This window comes from Pectinophora gossypiella, chromosome 16 (genome assembly GCF_024362695.1).
Source record: "Pectinophora gossypiella chromosome 16, ilPecGoss1.1, whole genome shotgun sequence".
In the NCBI taxonomy this organism is placed as follows: domain Eukaryota; kingdom Metazoa; phylum Arthropoda; class Insecta; order Lepidoptera; family Gelechiidae; genus Pectinophora; species Pectinophora gossypiella.
This window is the reverse complement of record NC_065419.1, coordinates 1,814,072-1,840,503: the sequence shown is the minus strand read 5'-3', so window position 1 is coordinate 1,840,503 and position 26,432 is coordinate 1,814,072. Positions and strand designations below refer to the sequence as shown.

The following is a 26,432-nucleotide window of genomic DNA, read 5'->3' as shown; positions in this document are numbered from 1 at the left end:
GGCCCGACGGCCGCTGTGCAATACAAACGACCGCCGCGCACAGGCGATAACGCCCCCTCCTGGCGGTTTTTTACAGAGGTTGTCTCCTCGCGGCCCCCTCCACTCAGTGTGGAGGCGGCCCCCGGCCCTTTGGCGCCCCACCACAAAGCACCAAGGGTTACGGGTCGCGCGGCGCATAGCCTGTGCTACGCACCTCGCGGTGGGTTCTTCTTAGCTTCACTGTGGAAGTGATATGGAGTAAGCGGCGTTTCCAATCACCTCCACAGCTACTGAGCCCCCCCGCCACGACAAGACGAGAACCCATTGGGGGGGCTGCAGACACCTCCTAATTTTATTTTAAGTTATACCCGTCATTTTCTTATCCACGGAAAAGGAAAGGGATACAAATACAAATACAAAATAATTTATTTGTTAAAATTAACAGTTGTCAATCATGATGAATGATTGACAACTGTTAATTTTAAAACAAACGAGTGAATTAATGAATAACCCAGGTGAATAAAATAGGCGTCTCGCTGATTAAATATGCAAACCGTTTCACGTGTGCTGTCATCTTAATTCTTCCGGGTTTATGCCAATGCAAAATTTTGAGAGTTTGGAAATTTGTGCCTTATTTCACGTGTTTCATTAATTTTATGCCTGTCGATTATCCCTCTCTTTCCTTTTCGCCGGATAAGAAAAGGACAGGTATAACTTAAAATTAAAGTAGATGGTGTGTAATAAAATCAGTACCAATAATTGTAGTGTGATTATGAAAAGATCATTTACAAAATGTACTTCGACGATTTCACCACTTCCAAAGAAAAATAAAATGCCTTATAAACTTTTATAAAGCTGTTTTATGTATTCAAAAAGCTGAAATTTCTAGAGATCGCGGGATTTGAAATGCAGTTATGATTTTGAGATCATAAAGTATACTGGAAAAATCGGGAACAAAACACAACGGGTTTTGAAGCAAAGATATTTCATGAAAACGTTTTTAAATCGACAAACACGAGGTACTCTTTTTTTTTTAAATCCAGTTTTGTAATAAATTTATTGTGTTTAAAGCCTGGCGTTACAGTAGAAATGAGTCGAATTGAATCAAGTTGCATTTTATTTCTTGTGCGTCTGTCTCAGACGAATCGAATCGAATTGTTCATTCATCGCAAATCTATCTCGTGTGGGTTGTTTTTGCGTAAGTCTTTTCTTTCATATATGTTTTTAATAATATTATTACTTTTTGACAAAGAAACAGAAAATTACGAGAAACAAAGATATAAGCTATGACTTTTTAAGCATATTAATTGCACATAAATTTAATGAAAATGCGCATTCGCTTTCCCGCCTCGTTTGAGACGCACCGAGTCGAATATTCGGCCGATACAATTTGGCGGCTAGTCGATAGTGCACGCAGTTTTATAGTAAAGAGGTGACTTTCTGTAATTTTATTTGACTCAGCTCGACAAGCCTAGTGAGAGAGAGAGAGAGAGAGAGAGAGAGAGAGAGAGAGAGAGTGCTAGGAGTCTCAAATTTTGTACGGGGACTCCTTTTAGAGTGTGCTCGTTAAGACAGGATTTTGCGAAATTCAACCCCTAAGGGCAAAATAGTGGCAAAGTTTTTATAAAACTTCTATAGTTTTGATAGTAGGGTTTTACGCGAACGGAATCGCGGGGAACGGCTTAAACCGGCGGCGGTGGTGTTTTATAAATTGATCTTTCCAAGTTACAAAATTTCGAACGTATTTTTTCCGGTGAATTTCTAGTTATTAGATGTCACAGTGAAAACTTTCGGGGGGAAGTATTGATAATGTAAAAGTTTGTTTTCTGAACGAAGGCGTGGATGTGACAACTTGAGATTTGTGAACGAAAAATACTTTTGAGAGTTTGTCTTACATTTATGTTACAATTCAAATATCAAAGTTTGTGAAGTACGAATTAATAATAATGCTGTTTTATGTTCAATTCTAGAAGAACGCATATTCTATAATATTGTTAAAATATAGTAAGTATGATAAATACAAGTTGTATCGCTGACTAATAATTAAGTATGTTGTCCTCTCTACCAGTTGCAGTACCCTTACCGGGTCCATGTTGATACTATGTATATTACTTACTTCTGTATTTTTATAACACCACAATTTTTACGAACACGTACGATTGTGCGGAGTAATAAATAATTTATCTGGATTCTTTATCAAAGTTCAGTCTCGGTTGCCAGATAATTATCTAGTTAGCCTAGAACAAGAAGTTTCTAGAAATAACCCACATAATGGACTGGACCAAGTTGGCACGCAGTCAAACTTTTTCCATTAGCACAAACATTTGCGGCTGGCTGCAACTTGCAACTTGAATTTAATGTATTTGAAATTGAAATTTGATTGGAGTTTTCCCGGTGACTAAATGGCTTTAGTGCCTTTTTATCCGAAAAATATTAAATATAGTAAATTGTAGGTTGAAATTAAACTTAAATTAAAACTTAGGAACTCGATGAAATGAATCTGATTCCTTGAAAGATCATTCAAGACTAGAGATAGCCTGGAAATTACTCCATTTAATTTCAAGTTCCTAATATTATCTACCTTAGGGCAATTTCTCGGCAAATCCGAGCATATTTTCCTGAGATATTTTGCTGCATAACATATTTTCCGAGATGTTGATAACGATGTGAAATACGCCCGTCTCTGGAGTCCAAAACATATTTTTACAGCATATTATTTACTTCCTAAGGTAGATATTAAATTACTTACCTTGTTATTGCATTTAATATGTCTTAAGTCTAAGTCTAATATGTCTTATTCTTCTATATGGTCTTAAGTCCCAACGTTACTTACTATTACCTAATCTATGCCCAAAGTCCTTTTCAGTTTGCCAGTTTTGGAACATTCGAGATTTCCTGGCAGTTTTTTAATGACGTGATTTATTGTAGATTAACTACTTGGCCGGACAAATGGGGAGCGCTGAGGGCTCTCACCTGGTACAAAATTTAAGACAACAGGCCTGAGGATGCCCAGTTGGGCGCGAACCTCGGCTCAGGGCGTCGTTTGATGTACGGTCACGAGCATTAATATGTATACTCTTTGGTACCATGTCACATTAACTTTTTTGACAAATTGAACTGTAAGTCTCACTAAATGTCAAATATGTTAGTGCGACAGAGTCCTAAAGTGGGTACATTATATTGCTCATGACTGTAGGTATGTATGTATGTTTGTCCACGAATTTCTAAGAAACTACAAATCATATAATTAATCACATATATTCCGGCGTGCGTGTTGGAACGATTGATGAATGTGGAGGGAGAAAGAGAACTGTGTCTTTCTATTTATGGGATGAACTATCGTTCAGCTTAGTAAAGAGTGCAAGTTTTATCAAAATAGATAAAAAAATATTCAACTTATTATTTATTAATGAAATAATTGAAAACTAACCTAACCTAAATGAATACCATCGCCAAAAGTATAATTAAAAGCAAACAGTATTTCCAAGCAAGTTTTGAACAATTATTTTTCCAAAGGTATCCTTATAAATTCCAACAAAGGGAGTGATTTGAAAATTACCTGCCGAAACCCTAAATTATGAGTCCTTGACGAAAATAGAAAAAACCGTATTAATTTTCCGGGAATTTTTCCGATTAAGAAAACAAGTTACAGCAAATGAAGCCTTTTCCGATAAATTTCTTTATGAAAACATTTTCTTGGACAGGGGTGGCCAACCTACAAGTTTTTGTTGTTTATATTATAAAAGTTGACATTACATTTATTTATTATTTTTTGTATTAATTCGTTTGTAACTTACAAACAACCATTACGTAACAAACATATTTGCACCTAAACAAAAACAATCAACTATTCAATAGGACATGGATTATTGATTGCACGTGGTTTGTTGGATTTGTGGTATAATGGTTGATTTGTATTTTTGTGTCACAGTTCGAATATCGGCGCGAGCTCTAATCCACTGAATTCGTTTTTGTGAGTATGAAATCATGTATATTTTAGTTTAGTTTTTTTGTGTTTTCGTATATACCTTATTAATCATACGAACAATATTAAATCTGCTTAGATATAGGAGCCCAGTTTTTGTTTGTTCTATTGTTTTGATGACAAATCGGCTGCAGCTGATAATCAGCGCCATAATCCAGTTGGCATTTGCTAAGCTGTAACTTTTTTGTAATTCAGTTATTAACTACCACTAAACAATGTGTAAATATGTATTTTAGCTGAATAAATGGGTGAATATCAAAATGTGTCAAGTTTGGTGGCGACTGTCATATAATTTTTTCGTGAAAAATTGGGGAAATTGGGAAAATTGGGAATTGAAAAATTCCTTTTTTATGTCGGAACCGAGGATCCTTTTGGATCTTTTTCATGTCGGAACCCAATTTTTCACGAAAAAATAATATGAAATTTCGCCACCAAACTTGAAATTTTGAGATTCACCCAAATATTTTACTTTCTATCTTTCTTTCCACGATTTGTGCTCGGTTACTGGCAATAAGCTCGCCTCCTATTATATGACACTTAAATATAGCTGGCCAGGAATGGGTGTCGTACTAACCTCTGCCTGAACTGAGATGACCATTATATATAGCAGCGGTACGGTTCACCACAGTCTAACAGAAAGCTCGGTGAGGTGTGAGTACTCAGTTCATCTTTCGATGTTATATCTGACTACTCCAACTGGGATATAGACATGAGTATAAATATGCTTTCATTACAAAAAAATAATAAAACAAAACAAAAAAACAAGAAAAGGTTTGCCATCCCTGGTGTAATGTTTTTACGGCCACTATTCAATTTTCCCTGAGTATTCATTGGAGAGCCTCTTGACACTCCTAATAAGGGTCCCTGGATGGCATTAAGACTTGAGTGAACTTTCGTTTTTGCTCAAACGATGTAGTGGACGCAGGAGATAGAATAGAACTTAAATACATTATGATTTTGTAGATAATAGTATGTAAGTATGTAGGTATACTTCTTCTTATCGTGTGGGTTGTGAGGTGGAATACCAACCCCATCAGCCCTGGTATCAGGATTATTATTGAGCCGCCAAAGGCCCCTGACGTGACTCATGTAACGACTACATACTTACGTTAAGTAGTAACCGGTACCAACGGCTTTACGTGCTTTCCTAAGCACGGAACATCTTACTTTCGGCCAATCAGGTGATCAGCCTGTAATGTCCTAACCAAACTAGGGATCACAAAGTGATTTTCGTGATGTGTCCTCACCGGGATTTGAACCTAGGACCTCCAGATCGTGAGCCCAACGCTCAAACCACTGGACCACGGAGGCCGTTATTTTATACGCCGTAAAATATCTTATTTTCTCAAAACAGAATCATAATATAACAGAAAAAAAACATTTTTAATTTTCTTTCATTAATTTCAAATTTTGCGCGTACGGTTGGTCACGTGACATTTTGCCCAGCGACGTCACATTTCAATCAACAAGGAAACTGTCAAACTGTATAACTTGAAACATGACAGATAGCTTTTGTTTATTTTGTGAAATGTGACGTCACACGAAGCTCAATCATGGCCGCCCGCGTTTCGGGTCTTGTAACACACAGATAAAAAAATCGCATTCTTATTTTGTAAAAAATAACATATTTAAAATTATCTTAATAAAAAAAAACTATTGGATTATTATCGTGAAATGATAAAATACCACATTTTATTGTTACAAGTTTACAACTGTCAAGTAGGCAATTACTGGCAATTACGTTGACAGCACTCGTCAAACGCTTTCAGCGAGATGCCTATATAATTTGATTATACCCAAACGTGACTTGTAGACTGTAACTAACATGTTGTTGTGACCATTTATATCTAGGTTTCCGAATTCACTACATACATTATCTAACTACATACATACTAACTACATATATTGAGAAGCTCGGTGGCGCAGCGGTAAACGCGCTCGGTCTGCGATTGCTGAAGTTAAGCAACTTTCGCTAAGGCCGGTCATAGGATGGGTGACCACAAAAAAAAAAGTTTTCATCTCTCGCTCCTCCGTGCTTCGGAAGGCACGTTAAGCCGTTGGTCCCGGCTTCATTCATCATCAACAGCCTATATACGTCCCACTGCTGGGCACAGGCCTCCCCTCAATCAACCGGAGGGGGTATGGAGCATACTCCACCACGCTGCTCCAATGCGGATTGGTGGAGGTGTTTTTACGGCTAATAGCCGGGACCAACGGCTTAACGTGCCCTCCGAAGCACGGAATCATCTTACTTTTTCGGACAATCAGGTGATTCAAGCCTGAAAAGTCCTTACCAAACAAAGGACAGTCTCACAAAGTGATTTCGACAATGTCCCCATCGGGAATCGAATCCGGACCTCCAGATCGTGAGCCTAACGCTCTAACCACTAGACCACGGAGGCTTCATTAGCAGTCGATAATAATCGTCAATCCGCACTGGGCCCGCATGATGGTTTAAGGCCCGATCTCCCTATCCATTCATAGGGAAGGCCCGTGCCCCAGCAGTGGGGACGTTAATGGGCTGATGATGATGATGATGACATACATTATCTAGCCATAGAAGCGGCGCATTAGCTTAAAATATCGAATGATTTCGATCTTCGATGCGTGAATACGTATTATCATATTTTTTTGTAGACTTGTCGCTCTGTCTATCCTATCAGGGTTTACAGGCGTGTTTGTGTGCGTCGTATTAGCGCCATATATCTATTACAAACAGTAGGCCCCATACTGTGCCGAATGGGAGAGTGAGGGTGCCATTACAAACAGACTAGTCACGCATCCATGACTTATTTGTGATAAAAATGACGGAGCTTGGGGAAAATAAGATAGACAGACTTGTAAGGCTTCGTTTACAGACAGGCGTCGCGGGACGCGGAGAATTGAGCGGCGTAACACTGCATAATTAAAGTGACGCTTCTGCATGAATGCTCCTATACACCGCCATGGGTTTGAATTCACCGCTCAACGCGCCGCTTTACGCTTCATGTCGAAACTGTCACCTTAAAAAGTTCTAAGTCATCTATAAACAATAGTAACTACGTACCTCTGCCAACCTTTGCCCAATGGCTCAAATTAGCTTCCAAACGGTTTTTCGATTCTGCTCCGCACCACCCAAATCCCCTGGTAGTTGCGGCTTCTGAATACATTCCGCTTAGGGACGGTACTGAAAAGTATCGGCGTCCGAAGGACGTAATATACGATCCTATAGTAATATAGATCCCGACGACCCGATTACTCTAGCCATAGAGGCAGCCAATCAGCTCGCGACACCAAACACTTCAGGACCCCGATACCGACCCCGTCGGCGTGGTCGACGATTTCCCTCATTCAGCGCTTATCGCTATCTGGGTCGATAGCGATACACCTGCATCTAATCTATTATCCCTCTCTGGCTTCGGTCAGTTTTTGCCCTTGCTACTTGCGAGGGCAAAGGATAATTTATATTCTGCCTCCAAGCCGAGACGCTACTTCAGTAAGTTTTTTGTTTGTTGGTATTTTCGTAAGGTTATACGTAGTTAGCTATTGTAATTTGATTTTGTTCGATAGAAAAGTTTGTCTGGTTTTTTGTCAAGTTATTTTACAATAACTTTTTTTTTACATTTTGTGGGTTTATCTCGGATGGTATTTCCCTCAATCAGCGCTTATCACTATCGACCCACAAGGGTCGATTAATTCTTTCAAATATTTTTCCTCTCAAACGACGCCCTGAGCCGAGGTTCGCGCCCAACTGGGCACCCTCAGGCCTGTTGTCTTAAACGTTGTACCGGATGAGAGCCTTCAGCGCTCCCCATTTGTCCGGCCAAGTAGTTAATGCCATCTGCGGCAAATCTACAATAATTCACGTCAAAAAGAAAGTAACTACGTACCGACTTCACGCCGTCTGGGTCTTACTTTAGTTTTAAATGGCTGTAAGCCGCTAAGGAGTAAAGCGTAGCGCGCATGTCCTCTGTTTCACTCGCACTTACTAAAATTTTTGGCGATTCAGATTTGCACATTTTGCTATTGTCAATAACACACAAATTATTTTCGCAAAAAAATTAAGATACGCCGGATAAATCTGTAAATGCTAAAGAGAGAGAGAGAGAGAGAGATGCGCGTTCCCTCTTACTCCTTAGCGGTTTACGGCTATTTAAACTAATAAAAGTAAAGTGAGGCCCAGAAATCTAGCTCGGTACCGATACGAATTGGTACGGGGCAGGGAGTTACCAGTCTATAATGTACGTAGTATTATACTTTATATATCCATGCGACGTACGAGATGGCGTGACAACTTGGACGCTTGCGGAGGGACTGGCCGGAGTACTCACAGGACCGCGAAAAATGGAAAGACGAAGGGGAGACCTTTGCCCAACAGTGGGATCTTGTAGGCTAGATTAGATTAGATACCAATGCAGCAAAGATCATTGACAACTTAAAAGGTTTTATTCGATTTTAATCAAGGAATTAAAAACTTTTGAATGCAGTATAATAATTTTAGTCCGCAAAATATTGTAAACCTTAAAAATAATGTATAAAATATTTTAGGTCTACCAGCTCTTGGTACGACATACAAAAGCAATAAAGCTGTAGACAGTTGTTGATAAACAGACGGTAGATATTGCGTTTGCTTTCGATCTTGATTGAAGATTTTAATTGCATCCTGAACAATCAAATCGGGGTTTCAGAACGATATAGCTTATCGGTATCGGATTTTTAAGTAACTTATTGTAGATATATCGCCTATGGCATTATAAATAAGTGGCCGAACAAAATCTCCATCGGCATAACCACGGATTCCGGCCAAGTAGTTAATGCCATCTGCGGCAAATCTACAATACGTCACGTCAGAAAAAAAAAAGAAGCTGGAAAGGCCCTAACATGCATTTTGTATGAGAACCAATGCAGCTGTCCCTGGTTCATCCCCGCTCTCTTTTACTCCTACTCCTGCAAATAGATAACTAGGATAGCTCTACTGCTTCTCAAATTCCATAGCCACTTTACCGGCAATGTATATTTCATGTGATAGGCTGCAATTTTATCATTACTTTTCGCACACAAGAGTATATTTTTTGAAAAATTGCCGATCATACTAAAGTTTTTAGCGTTCGTGTGATAAGGAGGGATCTCTATGAATGATAGTCGATATTTTGTTTTTCTACCCTGCAGGTTATAATGCACAAGACGACGTTTTAATAAAATATGACGGGGCTCCTTGCGTCGTAAAGTTTTCAGACGAGTGGAGTGCAAAGTTGAAGTATGAACTATTTGCTCATACTTGTATGACGCGCGGTTCACGCTCATTGGCCCCTCCCGAACTCTTTCTTCTATTCCGTGGGCACAACTCATACACTCCATCTTCTAGCCATAGAGGCAGCCAATCAGCTCGCGACACCAAACACTTCAGGACCCGATACCGACACCGCCGGCGTGGTCGACGATTTCCCTCAATCACCGCTTATCGCTATCGACTAGGGTCGATTAATTCTTTCAAATATTTTTCCTCTCAGACGACGCCCTGAGCCGAGGTTCGCGCCCAACTGGGCACCCTCAGGCCTGTTATCTTAAACGTTGTACCGGGTGAGAACCTTCAGCGCTCCCCATTTGTCCGGCCAAGTAGTTAATGCCATCTGCGGCAAATCTACCATAAGTCACGTCAAAAAACAAAATAACAAAAGAACAAAACCATGTGCCCCAATATCGCGTAAATACGAGCAAGACAGAGAATCTAGGCTTCCACTTACTCCTTAACAGCTTACGGCCATTTAGGCTAAAGTAAGACCCAGAGGGGGTGAGGTAAATCTAGCTCGGCGCCCGATACGAATTGGTGCGGGGCGAAGATTCACCGCATAATATCGCTATCGCTCGTAACACGACATAGCTGATTCGTGACTCCACATATTACCGGCGTCTTTAGTCACGTCACACGTCGTGACGTCACGCGGTTACCTGTGCCGTAAGTGACAATCGTTTCAATATTTATTTGATAAATAACATAACACAGCATCACACCTATATTCCCTAAGGAGTCAACAGAGGTGTATGGTATACAGGGTGTCTTGACCAAGTTGCATACATACCTACATAAATACCCGTAATCCCCAATTTAATTATTTTCATTAAGATGATGTAATCAAGGATTTGCAGCCACTGATGACATGAAGTCCTAAGATGAAAATGACGAACCTTATGGTAACAAAGAATCGGCCTATTGCCTATACAATTGAATATCCATAATAGAGACAGATCTAAAACTGATAAAAATTATTACTTATTTTTTAATTTTAATTAATGTTCGCGATGATTGACTTTCTGTTTCGTAATGATTGACTTTTTCTTCATAGTGAATGACATTATAGTGTAATTAGTGTTGATTGACGATCAAAAGTGAAATTCTGTTTAGAATCCTTGTAATCTTCATTTAATGTGTACGTTAGAGTGAGACGTAATGTGTGATAGAGACAAAGAATCGTGAATGAAAAGGACCTGATGAGCAGGACAGACTGCTAACTTGTGATTGGTAGAAAATAATTTAGAATAAGTTTGTTTTTGTACTATTTTGATATATTTTTTACTTAGAGATGTAAGGTTTTTGTTGGATTATTATTGTCTACGGTACTTAATTACTTTAAATAATATTGTGAAATGTAGCTCACTTTGAAATAAAACTTGTCATGTTCGTGTCTTTCATTTACCTAAGGAAATATATTGAAAAGATGATCCATTTTAAGAGGCTTCACTCCAAATTGGTCATGAAAATTGAGGATTAGCGAAACAATTTAGGAAAGAAATGCTATTTAAAATGTATTTTAATTAGAAAAGATGAGGATCATCGATTTAGGATAGTTTTTGTTTATATATTCCTATTAGAATAATAGTTGTAAGAGGAAATATGTCGATATCATAATGAAAATAAAGAACAGAGAAGTGAGGTACGTCTAGGAGTAGAGTAAGTACATCATTTGGTATATAAGGCTGTCGATTTCGAATACTCGGGTCAGTTGGTTCCTATCGCGCGCGCGTACCTCGTCATCTCCGAGCTCTCCTACGGTGCCTCACTCCTCATTATTAGAAGATTGTAAGAAGCATTTTTATTTTCCTGTTGCGGCGATCAGACCCCCCCCCTCGGTGTATGGCGTTCATGGGCCATGGTCAGCTTCAGGCTGGCCATCTAGTTCATACGTCCAGCACAATTAAGAAAAACGTAATAGTAAGTCCGACATTTTATCACCTTTTTCTATGACGTCATATGTATGTCTTCACACAAATAGCAACTGTTTTTAGAAGTTGGAAACTACCGTAACACAATTCCTCTGTCGGATTGAGTTAGCAGTAGTGGTAATATGAAAACTTATTAGTTTTTTATTGTTGACACGGAGTCTGTGGGGAAAACCCCGTGTTCGAGACATATTTCTGGCTGTCTGCTAACTGACGACTATATTTTTTTGATAAAGTGATTTGTGTCTTGTTGACAATAATAAAAGGTGCAAATCAGTTTCGCCAAAAACTGAAGGAAAAATTGATGACTCAGTTCGCGACATCAGCCACGTATGGTTCCGCGCTCGTCTGTTTTAAATTTAAAATTCGAATCGAATACAATTTAAAATTCGAATCGAATACTCGCCTTATGAACGTAGCCTTAGTTTTCAAGTACTTTATACTAATATTGTTCAAAAAGCCAGTCGTCTCCACACACTACAACAAAGCCATAAATGTTGAACGTGACGTTATTTCCATCACGTTTTGACACGTTTCGTCACGTCTTGACACGTCTTTCACACATGTGGTTTATTTCGGAAGTATTGAAGCTACTTTTGTTATATATACTGACGAAATAATACATCATTTATGAACCTAGATTTATCTAAAAAAAAGAACGCATGTATTGTGTTACATACACAGATTATAGAAAAAAAGGAGATATGCTTTAAATTACATGAGGACACATGTCGCCTAGTAACTCACGTTGGCGTGTGAAGCAGTCGTTATATCAGCAATGTAGCCTTTGGCGAACCTGACACTAGAGTTGATGACGTAGGACGTTGTCCTCCTAATCCACATGAAAGAAGTTAAAAAATACAAGTTTGAAACCTAAAACTCGACTACGAAAAAATAACGCTCTAAAAAGTATGCAACAAGAAAATAGGTACTTACCTATATTCCTCTGAAAATCATCCAAATAATGCAATTCGAAACATTTGCTACGCTAGTAATATGAACATATTTAAAATGTGAAAATTAAGCCGTTTTTTTAATATCCAACAAACTACCATTCGAAAAAAAATTATTTTTCGCCCTTAGTATATGTCCTCTAGAGGACGCCACATTGAATTTAGGGTGACGTGATAAAGCCTTAAACCACCGGATAATCAGGACGCTTCTAATGAAACCTCATTAGTTAAATTCTTACAGATGGTTCAGAAGTTAGGTTGGAACAGACGTGCACACATACACACACAGACACAGACACACACACACTCACACACACACACACACACACACACACACATACAAAAGTAGATACATAAACAGCGGTCAAACACCATAACCCTCCTTTATGACAACAGGCCTGTGATACCTTGTGATAAAATAACAATTGTTTACTAATAATATGAGACAATATTATTAGTAGACAATGATTATGATAATCTCCTAGCCGTGGTAGGCCAGGCATTTTCGGAGGTATGTGACCTAACCTGTATTGGGTTGGTTTTCCCTTTGCGGGTTGGAAGGTCAGACAGGCAGTCGCTTCTGTAAAAAACCGGACCTGTCAAATCTTCAGGTTAGGTAAGTGAAGCCTGTGAAAAACGGGATAATGCTAATGATGAATGATTATGATAATCTCTAATTTAGGTAGAATCGCTACGAGATTCTATGGTCTCGCTTATTTATGGTGGCTCGCCGGCGCGTCACTATACTTATAGGTAATCAAACTCGCGTGCGTGACGCTCTTTTGCGTGAACGCTCTATAGATCGCCTTATGTTTGAATTTATCGCGTGACATTCCGCGTCTCAACAAGGCCTAAGTTCTCCCCTTCCCATCTTCCTACTTTAAACATTTTCGTTCGTTTTTCGCAATCTAGACCGGAAAAAATGGTCCTACTTTGCAAAAAACGTCTGGAAATGTTCACAAATTTGCATACACAGCACTTACCCAAACATATTGCTCTCATACAGTGATGTGCTGTTTACGGGAATCTTCCCAAAGTGACAATGTTCCCATTGTAAAAACTCATTAACACCATGGTATTTATAAGAAAACCAGGGGAGTAAAAATGGCCACATCGAAGCAATTCATCTAATAAAGCATTATTGATAATAATAATAATAATAAAAACACTTTATTGCACACAAATTCACAAAACATTTACAGGATAAACTTATTCTATGGTGGGCAAAGGCGGCCTTATCGCTAAGAGCGATCTCTTCCAGACAACCTTCGGCAAAGGATATGGTACATTTACATTTGATATTTGACATTTGTTTGCATTGTGCATTTACTTTTATATGCGCAAATGTCAATTTGCAATATTGCTTTCTTGGATGAATTGCTTCTATGTGGCTATTTTAACCCCCCCAGGTATGCTCAATCCTATGACAAGTTGTCATGGCTAGCCCATTGATGACGTAAGTGTTACCATTAAATTGAACCAACAACATTCCAAGGACGTTTATTATTGAAAATTAAGTGAATTATTGACTAATGTATTTAATTACTAATAAAAATCATTAAAACTGTAAGTAAATATTTTACTAAAAGTTCAAAATTTCCTTGCAAAGTAAATATAAAAACATGGGCCGTGGGTATTTTATTTTTTACAAAATGGCAACGCAGGGTATGATGACGTCAGCTGGGCTAACCTTAAAATGTTAGCTGTCACTTTTGAGCATACCTGGCCTTCTTATACCACGATTAATACAAAGGACACTAGCTGCTTTTTTTTAATTGTTCTTTTTGTACTCTGGTCTTGTCTGCCTAACATAACATAAACTGCCTATATACGTCCCACTGCTGGGCACAGGCTTCCCCTCAATCAACCGTAGGGGGTATGGAGCATACTCCACCACGCTGCTCCACTGCGGGTTGGTGGAGGTGTTTTTACGGCTAATAGCCGGGACCAACGGCTTAACGTGCCCTCCGAAGCACGGAATCAATCTTACTTTTTCGGACAATCAGGTGATTCAAGCCTGAAAAGTCCTTACCAAACAAAGGACAGTCTCACAAAGTGATTTCGACAATGTCCCCATCGGGAATCGAACCCGGACCTCCAGATCGTGAGCCTAACGCTCTAACCACTAGACCACAGAGGCTTGTCTGCCTAAGGGTTAGTTAATAAAGGTCTTTTTACGTAAGCTTTGCGCCTTTTTATTGCTGGTAACGTTCCCATAGCGGGAACATTCTCAGGAACGGCGCATGAGTGCTCTCATAGGGCGTAAATTGAGCCTACAAATCACCGTAGCGGCGCAGGATTTAATCAAAGGTGGCACAGATTGGACGCCACTCGACTAATTTACGACCATCTAATACACTGCCGTAGATATATCTTACTACATGTTGTCGAACGATTTAGGTCCGAGCGAGATAAAAGTGAGTTAACGAAAAATACACACACACACACTCATACACAAATTCAAGCCGGTGTAAGCAGAGACTATGGAATTCCATTTGCTTCGATCGTGTTTCATACACGCTCGTCGGTTCAGAGTAGATCGTACTGAACCTTTTTTAAGGCCGTCTCGGTCGCCTTGAGCACGCTACCCAAGCCCAATAACGACCCCGCCGGCGTGGTCCACGATTTTTCTCATTCAGAGCTTATCTCTATCGACCCACTGGGGTCGATTAAATCTTTCAAATACCTTCCTCCGTTGTTTTAAATTTTGTACCGGGTGAGCGCCCCCAGCGCTCTCCATTTGTCCGGCCAAGTAATTAATGCCATCTGCAGCAAACTTAAAACAAGTCACGTCAATAAAAAATATTTTAAGTAAACATATTTGCGTTTCTTTTATTTTGTGCAATAAAGTTTTTAAGTTTATTGAAGTGACCTTCTGCTGACGAGTGCAAATAGTAAAGCCAGTGCTAAGTCCTCTTGTAATTTATGTATTGCAGGTCCCAGAAGCGAGAAATGGTGCGATAGTTATACCGGGTCCAATTATGGGCTTGTTGCAGTTTGATGCAAATTGATGCGAACTTGGGCTCAGCACAATTTAAAGTATTTTTAGGAAGTAAATAAAAAAAAAATACCTACTTAACCCTTTCACGAGCGGAGACCATGGGTCATTGATGGTTGATTATAGATAGTATGACACCTTAGAATCGGAACGTCATTACACGTTCTGTCCTTGAAAGTGTTAAATACACATTGTAAGTCAAACGCCCCCTCCCTCCTCGCCTCACCCGGCGCAAAGGTCCCCCCCATAGTAAGTTGACAAAAATATACCTTATATACACCTCTGCCTTACACCTTTGGGGATGCAGGCGGGATGCCATGTTAATTGTAGGTAGTAACCTAAATACTCTTCTACGGTGTCGGTTGTGACTTGTGTGGTGGATTATCATCTCATATTCTGGTGGTAGTGTTATCATTGAGCCGCCAAAGACCCCTGGCATGGCTCATGTATCGACTATTAACTTACATCAGTAAGCAGTAACCGGGACCAACGGCTTAACGTGCCTTTCTAAACACTACAAAAATACATAGTATATTCACTATTTTTATACGATTACAAAAAGCAAGAGGTGTTGCGTTGCGGTGTTGCGAGGGAGCACGTTTACTTTAAAAGGCCGTAAGTTGCTGATAGCCGTCAGCGCTCCCCATTTGTCCGACCAAGTTGCCAAGCTGTTAAAGAGTAAGTGGAAGCGTGGATTGTCTGTCTTGCTCATATTTACGTGATATTGGGGCACATGGTTTTGATCTTTTATTATTTTGTTTTTTGACGTAACTTATTGTAGATTTGCGCAGACGGCATTAAATACTTAGCCGGACAAACGGGGAGCGCTGAAGGCTCTCACCCGGTACAACTTTTAAGGCAACAGGCTTTAGGGTGCCCAGTTGGGCGCGAACCTCGGCTAAAGGCGTCGTCTGAGAGGAAAAATATTTGAAAGAATTAATCGACCCTTGTGGGTCGATAGTGATAAGCGCTGATTGAGGGAAATACCATCCGAGATAAACCCACAAAATGTAAAAAAAAAGTTATTGTAAAATAACTTGACAAAAAACCAGACAAACTTTTCTATCGAACAAAATCAAATTACAATAGCTAACTATACGTATAACGTTACGAAAATACCAACAAACAAAAAACTTACTGAAGTAGCGTCTCGGCTTGGAGGCAGAATATAAATTATCCTTTGCCCTCGCAAGTAGCAAGGGCAAAAACTGACCGAAGCCAGAGAGGGATAATAGATTAGATGCAGGTGAACCCTGTGGCTTTGCTAGTTCATTTGTCAAGAGATAGAGGGGAAGATTTTATCCTATTAGATTAAGTTGCTACGAAACTACTTACTATAGGCGGTTACTTATTCGACTTTCATCATCGCCCTAGTATTATCCCGTTTTTCACGATGTCTGCTTGCTTAACCAGAAGATTTGACAGGTCCAGTTTTTTACAGAAGCGACTGCCTGTCTGTCTATGCAAACTAGGGGTTACAAAGTAATTTTTGTGATATATCCCCACCGGGATTCGAACCCGGAACTTCCGGATCGTGAGCCCAACGCTCAACAGTGGACCACGGAGGTCGTCTAAGTCATCATAATCATCTCTCTAGTATTATACCGTTTTTCACAGGGTCCGCTTAACTAACCTGAACATTTGACAGGTCCGCTTTTTCGATTAAGTAAACACTGAATTAAGTATTAAAACGATCCTAAAATGTCTAAAATCCTCCCCACATACACTGGCTCAGACATCTGCGTCAGATAGGCAATCAATCATTACGCATGACGTACTCCCAGACATATACTGGCATAGTAGCCATAGCCAGATTCAGCCATATGCGAGCAACGCGCGTGCATGACTTTGATGGACGTATTAGGTACACAGACAATATAAAATACAAAATTTTGTATTTCAAAAAGAGCTCCGGTAGAAATAATGTATAGGGGGTTTGATCGGATCATGTTGAGTATGGAATTACATTCCGATCTTCCAAAACTGGTCCGCATCAGGGAGATATCCTACGGCCTGGCAAAATTATTGCAACTAAAACATTTTTTTCACAAACCCTTTCAAATCTTGGTCAATTTTTTTTGACACAGAACTTAAATTTAACAATCAAACATTACAAATGAATACAGTATAACTTGGGCGTTACAATCTTATTGCTCTAGAGCAATAACCCTTAACCCTTTTTTCTTCGGGTTAGGGGACATCTCGTCCCAGTCTTAAACTGGGCCCAGGGACGAGTTTGCCCTTTTCTAATTTGATAGTGGGTAACTGGGCCCACTATGATTCAGTTGTTGGGACGATTACACCATTGATTATTTTCTAGGGGTTTCTTGGGCCCTACGTGATGCTGCCTCGAACAATGGGAAATAAGACACAAGTGTAGGTAGGTACATTTGTTAATATATATATATATATATATATATTTGTAGAAACTAAATAAGATAATTAATTCAATAAATTCGAACGTATTTAATCTCTTCATACAGGTATTACAACTAATCTTAATGTGTTAATTTCTCAATGCAATGACCTACACTTATTTCATTATCAATCAGTTCTTGGAGAATCCTTTTGAGACGTTTTTGTAATGTACCTACCTACACTTGTGTCTTATTTCCCATTGTTCGAGGCAGCATCACGTAGGGCCCAAGAAACCCCTAGAAAATAATCAATGGTGTAATCGTCCCAACAACTGAATCATAGTGGGCCCAGTTACCCACTATCAAATTAGAAAAGGGCAAACTCGTCCCTGGGCCCAGTTTAAGACTGGGACGAGATGTCCCCTAACCCCCTTCCGGAGGCAATCACTACCAGGAAACACAAAGTTACTGGACCTGGACGCGGGGTGGTGCAACAAGAAAAACTATAGTTAACACAATCAATATTCTATACAATAATAATACAAAGGACGTGGAAGGACGTGAGGTGTAAAAGACGATATAGTGAATAAGATTGAGAAGGGAATGTTAGGTTGGTTTGGACACGTAGAGCGGATGAAGGATAATAGAATTGCAAAAGCGGTATATAAAGCGAAAGTTGATGGTAGGGCTGGCAGAGGAAGACCGAGAAGGACTTACGATGACCAAACTGGAGATGTCCTTAGAAAAGGTATAATACGATCTACTCTGAACCGGCGTGCGTGTATGAAGCGATTGATGATGTGGAGGAAGCAAGAGAAGTGTGTCAGGATCGAAGCAAATGGAATTCTATAGTCTTATGTTGTTATTGTAAAAATGTAAATGTTTGTGTCAATAAATTGTTATTCTAATTACTATTCCGACATCGACCTAAATATCGCCAATACGTAGAGTCACAGCAAGTATTTCAAACTTCTGGCATTGCGTACCCCAAAAGGGGAAAAGAGCAGGAGTTAAATATGCTTCATCTCCGTAGCAGTATCCCGTTTTTCACAGGGTCCGCTTACCTAACCTAAAGATTTGACAGGTCCGGTTTTTTACAGAAGCGACTGCCTGTCTGACCTTTCAAACCGCGAATGGAAAACGAGCACAATACAGGTTAGGTCACATACCTCCGAAAATACATTTCTCGGGAATGTGGGTTTCCTCACGATGTTTATTATACTTACTAATAAAAAAAGTACCCAATATTTACAAAAAAAAAATTGAAGCCTCGCAACCGTAACCATAATATAAACTGTGCAATAAAGGCAATCCAGAAAGTTCAATCTACCCACACTCTGCTAAATACATATCCTAACAAAAACATAAACGTGAAATGAGAGCCAAGTTCAATATTATGACACACCTATGCCTTGGTGGTTGATTTCAACGACAACAGAAGTGAGATCTAAATGGGTGCGAAGTTCAATGGTCAGTCCTGACAATTTATTTATAACAACATAAAATATAATTTCTTCTTATAACTTACGATACTATATTATAGCGTAAGGTCCAACGTGGCTAGTTTTTATATACTGAAAAATGAGAAATGACGATTTTTGGACGTCAATATCTAAATAACCGTTTGAGATGTTTATATGAAATTAAGAGCACATAATGTATCTCGCAAGTCTCAGTATATGAACCAATGAGACAGGGTGTATGTGAAATATTTTTTGAATAATGAGGGGATCAAAAGTGGCTCCAAATGGTTCGTGTAATATTACACACGGTGCTGCTCGCCAGTTCTGTTACTTGAACTTGGCTTGATACGCTACCGCGTGTCCAGATTGTGACAGATTGAGACGCTTTACTGCTTCAGCCACTGATTGATTGGGTCGTGGGCGAACTAGGGCAGTGTGGCTTGTCTTGTTTACTGCGGGCCATATGCACAACATAGCATTAATTCATTTATTTATTTATTTTGAGGAAGACTCACGGCCATATACATTTTATAAAATAATAACCAGACAATAACTAAAGGCTACGGCCTCCGTGGTCCAGTGGTAGAGCGTTGTGCTCACGATCCGGAGGTCCCGGGTTCGAATCCCGGTCGGACAAATCATAAAAATCACTTTGTGATCCCTAGTTTGGTTAGGATATTACAGGCTGATCACCTGATTGTCCAAAAAAGTAAGATGATCCGTGCTTCGGAAGGCACGTTAAGCCGTTGATCCCGATTATTACGTACTGATGTAAGTACATAGTCGTTACATGAGTCATGTCAGGGGCCAATGGCGGCTCAGTAATAACCCTGACACCAGGGTTGATGGGGTTGGTAATCCACTTCACAATCCACACGATAGAAGAAGAACTAAAGGCTAATTACAAGTCTCCAACTAATGGTGGCTAAGTTATTTACCCTTTTACAATCATAAATATCAAGAATTAACTAAAGCAGGTTAAGTAAAGTCAGGTTAGTAGGTACAAACATTTGACGTTCCCAAACTAGGGCTATTAAGTCACTTGTGTCTCAAAGAAGGTTTTTGCAATTTTCTGTCGCATCATGGATACTTTAGAACAAAACAGGTCTAGATCGTACTCAGGTGGTAAGCTGTCAAAACTGTCAATATATCGTATCAAGTAGGTAATATGCCTATAGTTAGCTCTCGCAAAAGGTATAAAATACGCCTATCACGCCTATATCCCCGAAGTAGGCAGGTATAGTATTTATATATGGGTAAATATCAAAATTTCAAGTTCTATATAGTTCTAGCTACGAGGTAACCTTGTTCCTCTTGTATTTCATATTTAAACATAATTTTAATTTCTTTCATTTTTATGATAAATTGATCTATTTTATCATATCTGCAAATCATAATTCATATTTAGCCGTTAGTCCCGGTTACTATTTACTGATGTAAGTAAGTAATCGTTACATGAGCCATGTCAGGGGCCCTTGGCGGCTCAATATTAACCCTGACACAAGGGTTGATGAGGCTGGTATTCCACCTCACAACCCACACGATGAGAAGAAGAAGAGATTCATATTTAAAAACTTCAATCCATGCGATTTATTTTTAGTGGTTACAAGCCTATTCACATAACCATTAGAAAGTATAATATGAAATCATATACCATTACTTGGCATAATTATGAAAAACCTTTATTTTATAAACCATAGCTAGAAAACCCCATAATTTAAATATAAGTACCTAACGCTAACAATGGCGGTAACGGGTGCGAGCGAAGCGAACACGGAACTCCGCGGCACCCGACACTGTTGATATAGGTTACGAAGGCTGTATGGCAGAGGGCGAAGGGGATGTTGATGAATTGAATAATTATATGAAGTGATTGTTAGTTGTATTGTAATTATATTATGAAAAAAACCAATATGACAATCATAGGGGAACCATTTCAAAGGTATGTGTAATTTTATGGTTTTTAATCTTCATCTTCTATCGTGTGGGTTGTGAGGTGAATTACCAACCTCATCAACCCTGGTGTCAGGGTTATTATTAAGCCGCCAATGGCCCCTCAAAAATTCAAAAATATTTATTTTTCAAAATTGGCTTACAAAGTTAGCGCTTTTTGAACGTCAGACATAATTAAATTACATATTATGTAACTAGCTGTAAAACTACTACCACATCGGAATCTGTAACGCTGAGGGAAAGACGTGGCCAGAAAACCTCCCAGCACAGGGCCCTAGTCCTACTGTTTCATGTTTTCCTTTCTTTTCTTTTAATCCAGTTTGTATTACATAATTTATAGACTTAAATACAATGGTATTCCAATTACAGTCGGTGGAAGGAAAGTGAAACATAAAGAGTTTATGTGACTTTATCACAGAAACAGTGTTTTATGAGCTCCCTGTCAGAAGCAGGCCTGTCCACATACGCAGCACCCGATCACGAGTTGACGCGAAAGCCAGCCATCGCTCCCTTCGCACATTTTTGAGGGAAAGGTGCGACCCGACTTCCGGACGCCACCGCGTACACGAACATTTCGAGGCGAGCATGCACCACTTATAAAAAGAAGCTCAAAAATCCTCCGCCTGGATATAAAAAGAAAAAGTACTCTACTGTTCAAATATCATCAAGTGTTTCACAATCCTTTTTAATCCACTTACAAAGTTATTTCAAATTCAGTATTTTAGGGCCAAGTTTTTATTGCAAACATTCTTGTCTTTTTTGTGTTGAGCTGAAGTAATCCATTTAATATTATTATCCTTAAGATAGTCTCCTACTTTATAATAAGCTTTACTGATTAAAGTAGTTTTTATAACATTCTTAAACATATTTCCCGAAAGGCCTAGTACATCTTCTGGTATCTTATTATAGTATCGCACACACAGCGCTACAAATGATGTGCTAATTTTGGATAGTCTGGAACTAGGAACTGCTAATTTGTTCTTATTCCTTAGGTTGTATTTGTGCTTATCACAGTTTCTTAAATATAAGTGTAAATTTTTCCTAACATACATAATGTTCATATATATGTATTGACAAGGTACAGTCATAATGGAAATCTCTTTAAAAATTTCTCTGAGAGAATCGCGGCATCTCAGTTTGTAGATAGATCTGATTGCCCTTTTTTGTAGAATGAAAACGGTTTCAATATCAGCTGCTCTACCCCAAAGCAAAATACCATACGTCATAATACTATGGAAGTAGCTAAAATATACCAATCTTGCAGTCGTCACGTCAGTCAGTTCTCTAATCCTTTTGACTGCAAATGCAGACCTGACATGGCTCATGTAACGACTACTTACATACATCAGTAGGTAGTAACCGGGACCAACGGCTTAACGTGCCTTCCGAAGCACGGATCATCTTACTTTTTGGACAACCAGGTGATCAGCCTGAAATGTCCAAACCAAACTAAGGATCACAAAGTGATTTTGGGATATGTCCCCACCGGGATTCGAACCCGGGACCTCCGGATCGTGAGCCCAACACTCAACCATTGGACCACGGATTCCGTTTTTAATCTTTATGCGTATTTAAATTATTTATATTAAAGATATACTTTTTCAATTTATAGGTACATTGGAACATTATAGATTTCAATGATTATGGATATTAATGCTTAGTTATAGTCAATTAAGGTATTTTTAATTATGGATTCTAATAAAGACCCGAATCCGCAGCTCTCGTCAAGCCAGGCCGAACGTGTTAACAAATACACGACGGGGTCCTCCTCATAACCATGCGAAACTCTTTCGATCTATGTATCGTTATTAAGTCGACACCCGAAGTGCTATACATAGAATCAAAAAAGAGACCATGAGTTCAATTCGTAAATCATCGTCCCCCTAGCAGTATCCCGTTTCTCACAGGGTCCGCTTACCCAACCTGAGGATTTGATAGGTCCGGTTTTTTCCCTCCGGACTCGTGGTCACACCAGGTTGTCACACCAGTATGACAAACAGGATTTTTTTTCTTTTTGTCACACCGCTAACAATACAACACCTTTTATCCTGACTTGTCATTATAAGTAGTGCTGTGTTTAAATTAAAATTGATTTTGTTTACGAAATTATACTTAAACAGAAACTTATCGTTATCGACCCACTAGGGTCGATTAATTCTTTCAAACATTTTTCCTCTCAGACGACGCCTTGAGCCGAGGTTCGCGCCCAATTGGGCACCCTCAGGGCTGTTGTCTTAAATGTTGTACCGGGTTAGAGCCTTCAGCGCTCCCCATTTGTCCGGTCAAGTAGTTAATGCGACAATATGACTTACTATCAAATAAAAAAAAATCTGGTAATTATGAAAAAATCCATAAGGTCGCCAGTGATAGAAGATAGGAATAAACAAAAAGAATGCGCTATGAAACATAAATAATCTCTTTGCACAAATATGCCTCATGGCAAATATCGATATATTTTTTATCTGGATATTCTCCGCACTAATAATGGTGTGATAAAAGGTGTTGTTTTGTTAGCGGTGTGACAAACAAGAATAAAATTCCTGTTTGTCATACTGGTGTGACAACCTGGTGTGACCACGAGTCCGGAGGGGGTTTTTTACAGAAGCGACTGCCTGTCTGCCCTTCCAACCTGCGAAGGGAAAACCAGCCCAAGACAGGTAAGTTCGCATATGATAATTAATCTGTTATCTGTGTGTGTGTGTGTGTGTGTATGGAAATGAGGGTTTCATCACGGTGTTTTCCTTCACCGCTGAGCACGTGATAATAATTAATGATCCAAACATTCGAAAACAAATTCGGCTATCATTGATTTAGACCTGTGTTGGATCGAACCTGCGAACTCGAAGTGGTACCTACTGTAGAAAAGATAATAAAAAATACAACATACACGCTTTGGAAATTCCCATCTCTAGCTTATGGTGAGTTAAGTTAACATTGAAAACATAAACAAAGGCAGTGGATGTAGAATAACAGGGGCTTTCACGAGACGTACACATTATCCTTTAAATTATGTCTGCGCTCTACGGTCTATGGAACACTGCGTACGGCCTGGAAATGGGCGTTGATATAATACAGTACAATATAATAAATATAAAAACATAATGGCGGACATTTTTAAGAAGAAAACGAGAGGAACAATTGACGATCGGAGGCGAAATAGATTGGTAATGAAACACATAACAACGGGTTCTTACCGCGTTTAAATCAGGGATATGAGACTCCCGATATTTCGACACTGTTGCAAGTGCCATGATCACGGGATGACTGATGAGATTGGAGTGGAGTAGTTAGATCCATAATTTTCTACGGGCAGACATGTCTGTCTACCCTCTTTCTTTGCCGCTTGTTTACGTATTTGATATCGGAATGTTCGGAACCATCTGAACTCGCACCAAACTCACTACGACAAATCGCACTCACTGTGTCCTCACATTTTTTCACCTCATTAGGCCGTTTTAAGCTTTTTACAACACCTGCCACTGGATTCCACATGCTCGATAATTTGAACCCGTCTTCCCTATTGAAATTTTTGTGTTTTCTGATTTCAACAGCCTCCTTTACGAGTCTGGGGATGTAATAACGTTCTGACGATAATATTTGTGGATTATTAAAATCGATCCAGTGGTTAGGGCCCGACTCCTTCACGTCGTTTTTCTTCATGACACTAATATGTTTTTAACACGGCAAGAAATAGACCGTTATGTTACATTGGTAATGGATCAACTGCCACTTATCACCAATGAGTTTCAAAGTGTTACCTACTGAATAAACATATTTTTGAATTTGAATTTGCAGTTTTCGATTGGGTAGTATCCTATCTCAGAGATAAATTATGAAATTCTGATTACTAAATAAAGACAGATCTAAAGGTGACAAAATCGTTACCATTTTTTTCTATTTAACTTATTAATGAATTATTTTATTAAAGAAAAATGTAATAAAAACTGCGACATTTTGTCAGGTTGCTTTTTCATATAAATTCCATAGTAATTTCGTGTTTTGACGTTTATTAAAAGGTTACTGATTTGACCGGTTGGAAATTACCCTAACAACTTAATACAGCACCACGCATGTACCCCCGTGGAAGGCAGAGGTGTAGAGTTCAAATTCATAAATATCTTTATTCAGTTGGTAACATAATTACACTTTGAATCGTAACGAACGTCTCATCTGCCTAAAACTACTGCAGCTTCTCACAACCTGTATAGCCGGCGAAAAGAAGCTGCAAGAAACAGAGCCACGGCACAGGGCCCTAGACGTTCTTTAAAAGAACATAAAATATTGTGATACAATTTAGACATTTGGCTGCCTAATATCAGTTCCTAGACATTCCTGAGAAATGCATTTTAGAAGGTATGTAACCTAAACTGTATTTGGCTGGTTTTCCGTTCGCGGGTTGGAAGGTCAGTCAGGTAGTCGCTTTTGTAAAAAACCGGACTTGTCAAACCTTCAGGTTAGGTAAGTGGACCGTGTGTAAAACGGGATATTGCTAAGGAGATGATGTAACTACAAATTAAATTTTATTTAAAATCGTTTTTCTAATGGCTCTACTTAAATGTAACAAAGCTGCACAATTTTCCATTAAACTTGAAGTAACCGTAGACATTTAATATTCAACGAGTAGGGTGGTGTACATATTTCTATATTTACTTCCAGGTATCTTTATTGTTCTACTTGAATCTCGACGTAAAATCTTCATTATATCTCTGCAGGACGCCGAATAATGAAAATAAGTATGTACATAAAATACACCATATACATTAATATTACAAACTTCATTCAAAGTAAATATCCGTTAAGCCGTTGGTCCCGGTTACTACTTACTGATGTAGGTTAGTAGTCGTTACATGAGCCATGTCAGGGGCCTTTTGCGGCTCAATAGTAACCCTGACACCAGGGTTGATGAGGTTGATAATCCACCTCACAACCCACACGATAGAAGAAGTAAATAATATCTACTTTCTATCATAAACTACTGCCTAACCCCTACCCCCCTAACTAACCCCCTCTACCTACCTTACTTTCTATTTCTTTCTATGATTATGTGTTTGGATATGTAAAAAAATAAATAAATAAACATAATTATGTACCTAATGAGATTTTAGAAAATCACTTACCTATCTATTTCACGTTACATACTAGACAAATTGTTTTTTATGTCAGAAAACTTTCTAATCTTTAGACCTTTGGTTTTGGTTTCATTCAAGACCATTAACCCTGCTAAACCTGTATTGGGCTGGTTGTCCCGTCGCGGGATAGAAGGTCAGACAAGCAGTCGCTTCTGTCAAAAACCTGACCTGTCAAATCTTCAGATTAGGTAAGCAGACCCTTTCAAAAACAATCCAATCCAATCACATTAATATAATTCTTTGTTCATTCAAAAGGCAAATACTTACTATTTCTTTTCAAATGTATTTTATTGGTCGTTCTTCTTTTCAATAATATTTCACTAACCGATAAAAATTCTTACTAAAGATTTTTATTTGTCAAAGATGAATAGTCGCCAATGACCTGTAAAATGGTATTTTCTTTTCAACTAAATTTTAC

At 39.0% G+C, this 26,432-nt stretch overlaps 2 protein-coding genes across 3 annotated transcripts in view; one reads left to right on the top strand and one right to left on the bottom strand.

Moving 5' to 3' along the window:
- Window positions 1-14,249, top strand: part of LOC126373971 (uncharacterized) — a 438,722-nt gene extending 424,473 nt beyond the window's left edge. The window contains exon 11 of the transcript XR_007567385.1: window positions 14,121-14,249. The gene's annotated coding sequence lies outside the window, so the exon portion shown is untranslated. The remainder of the gene's footprint in view (window positions 1-14,120) is intronic.
- LOC126373965 (potassium voltage-gated channel protein Shaw-like) overlaps window positions 1-26,432 on the bottom strand; it is a 320,695-nt gene that overhangs the window by 17,337 nt on the left and 276,926 nt on the right. The window lies entirely within an intron of this gene.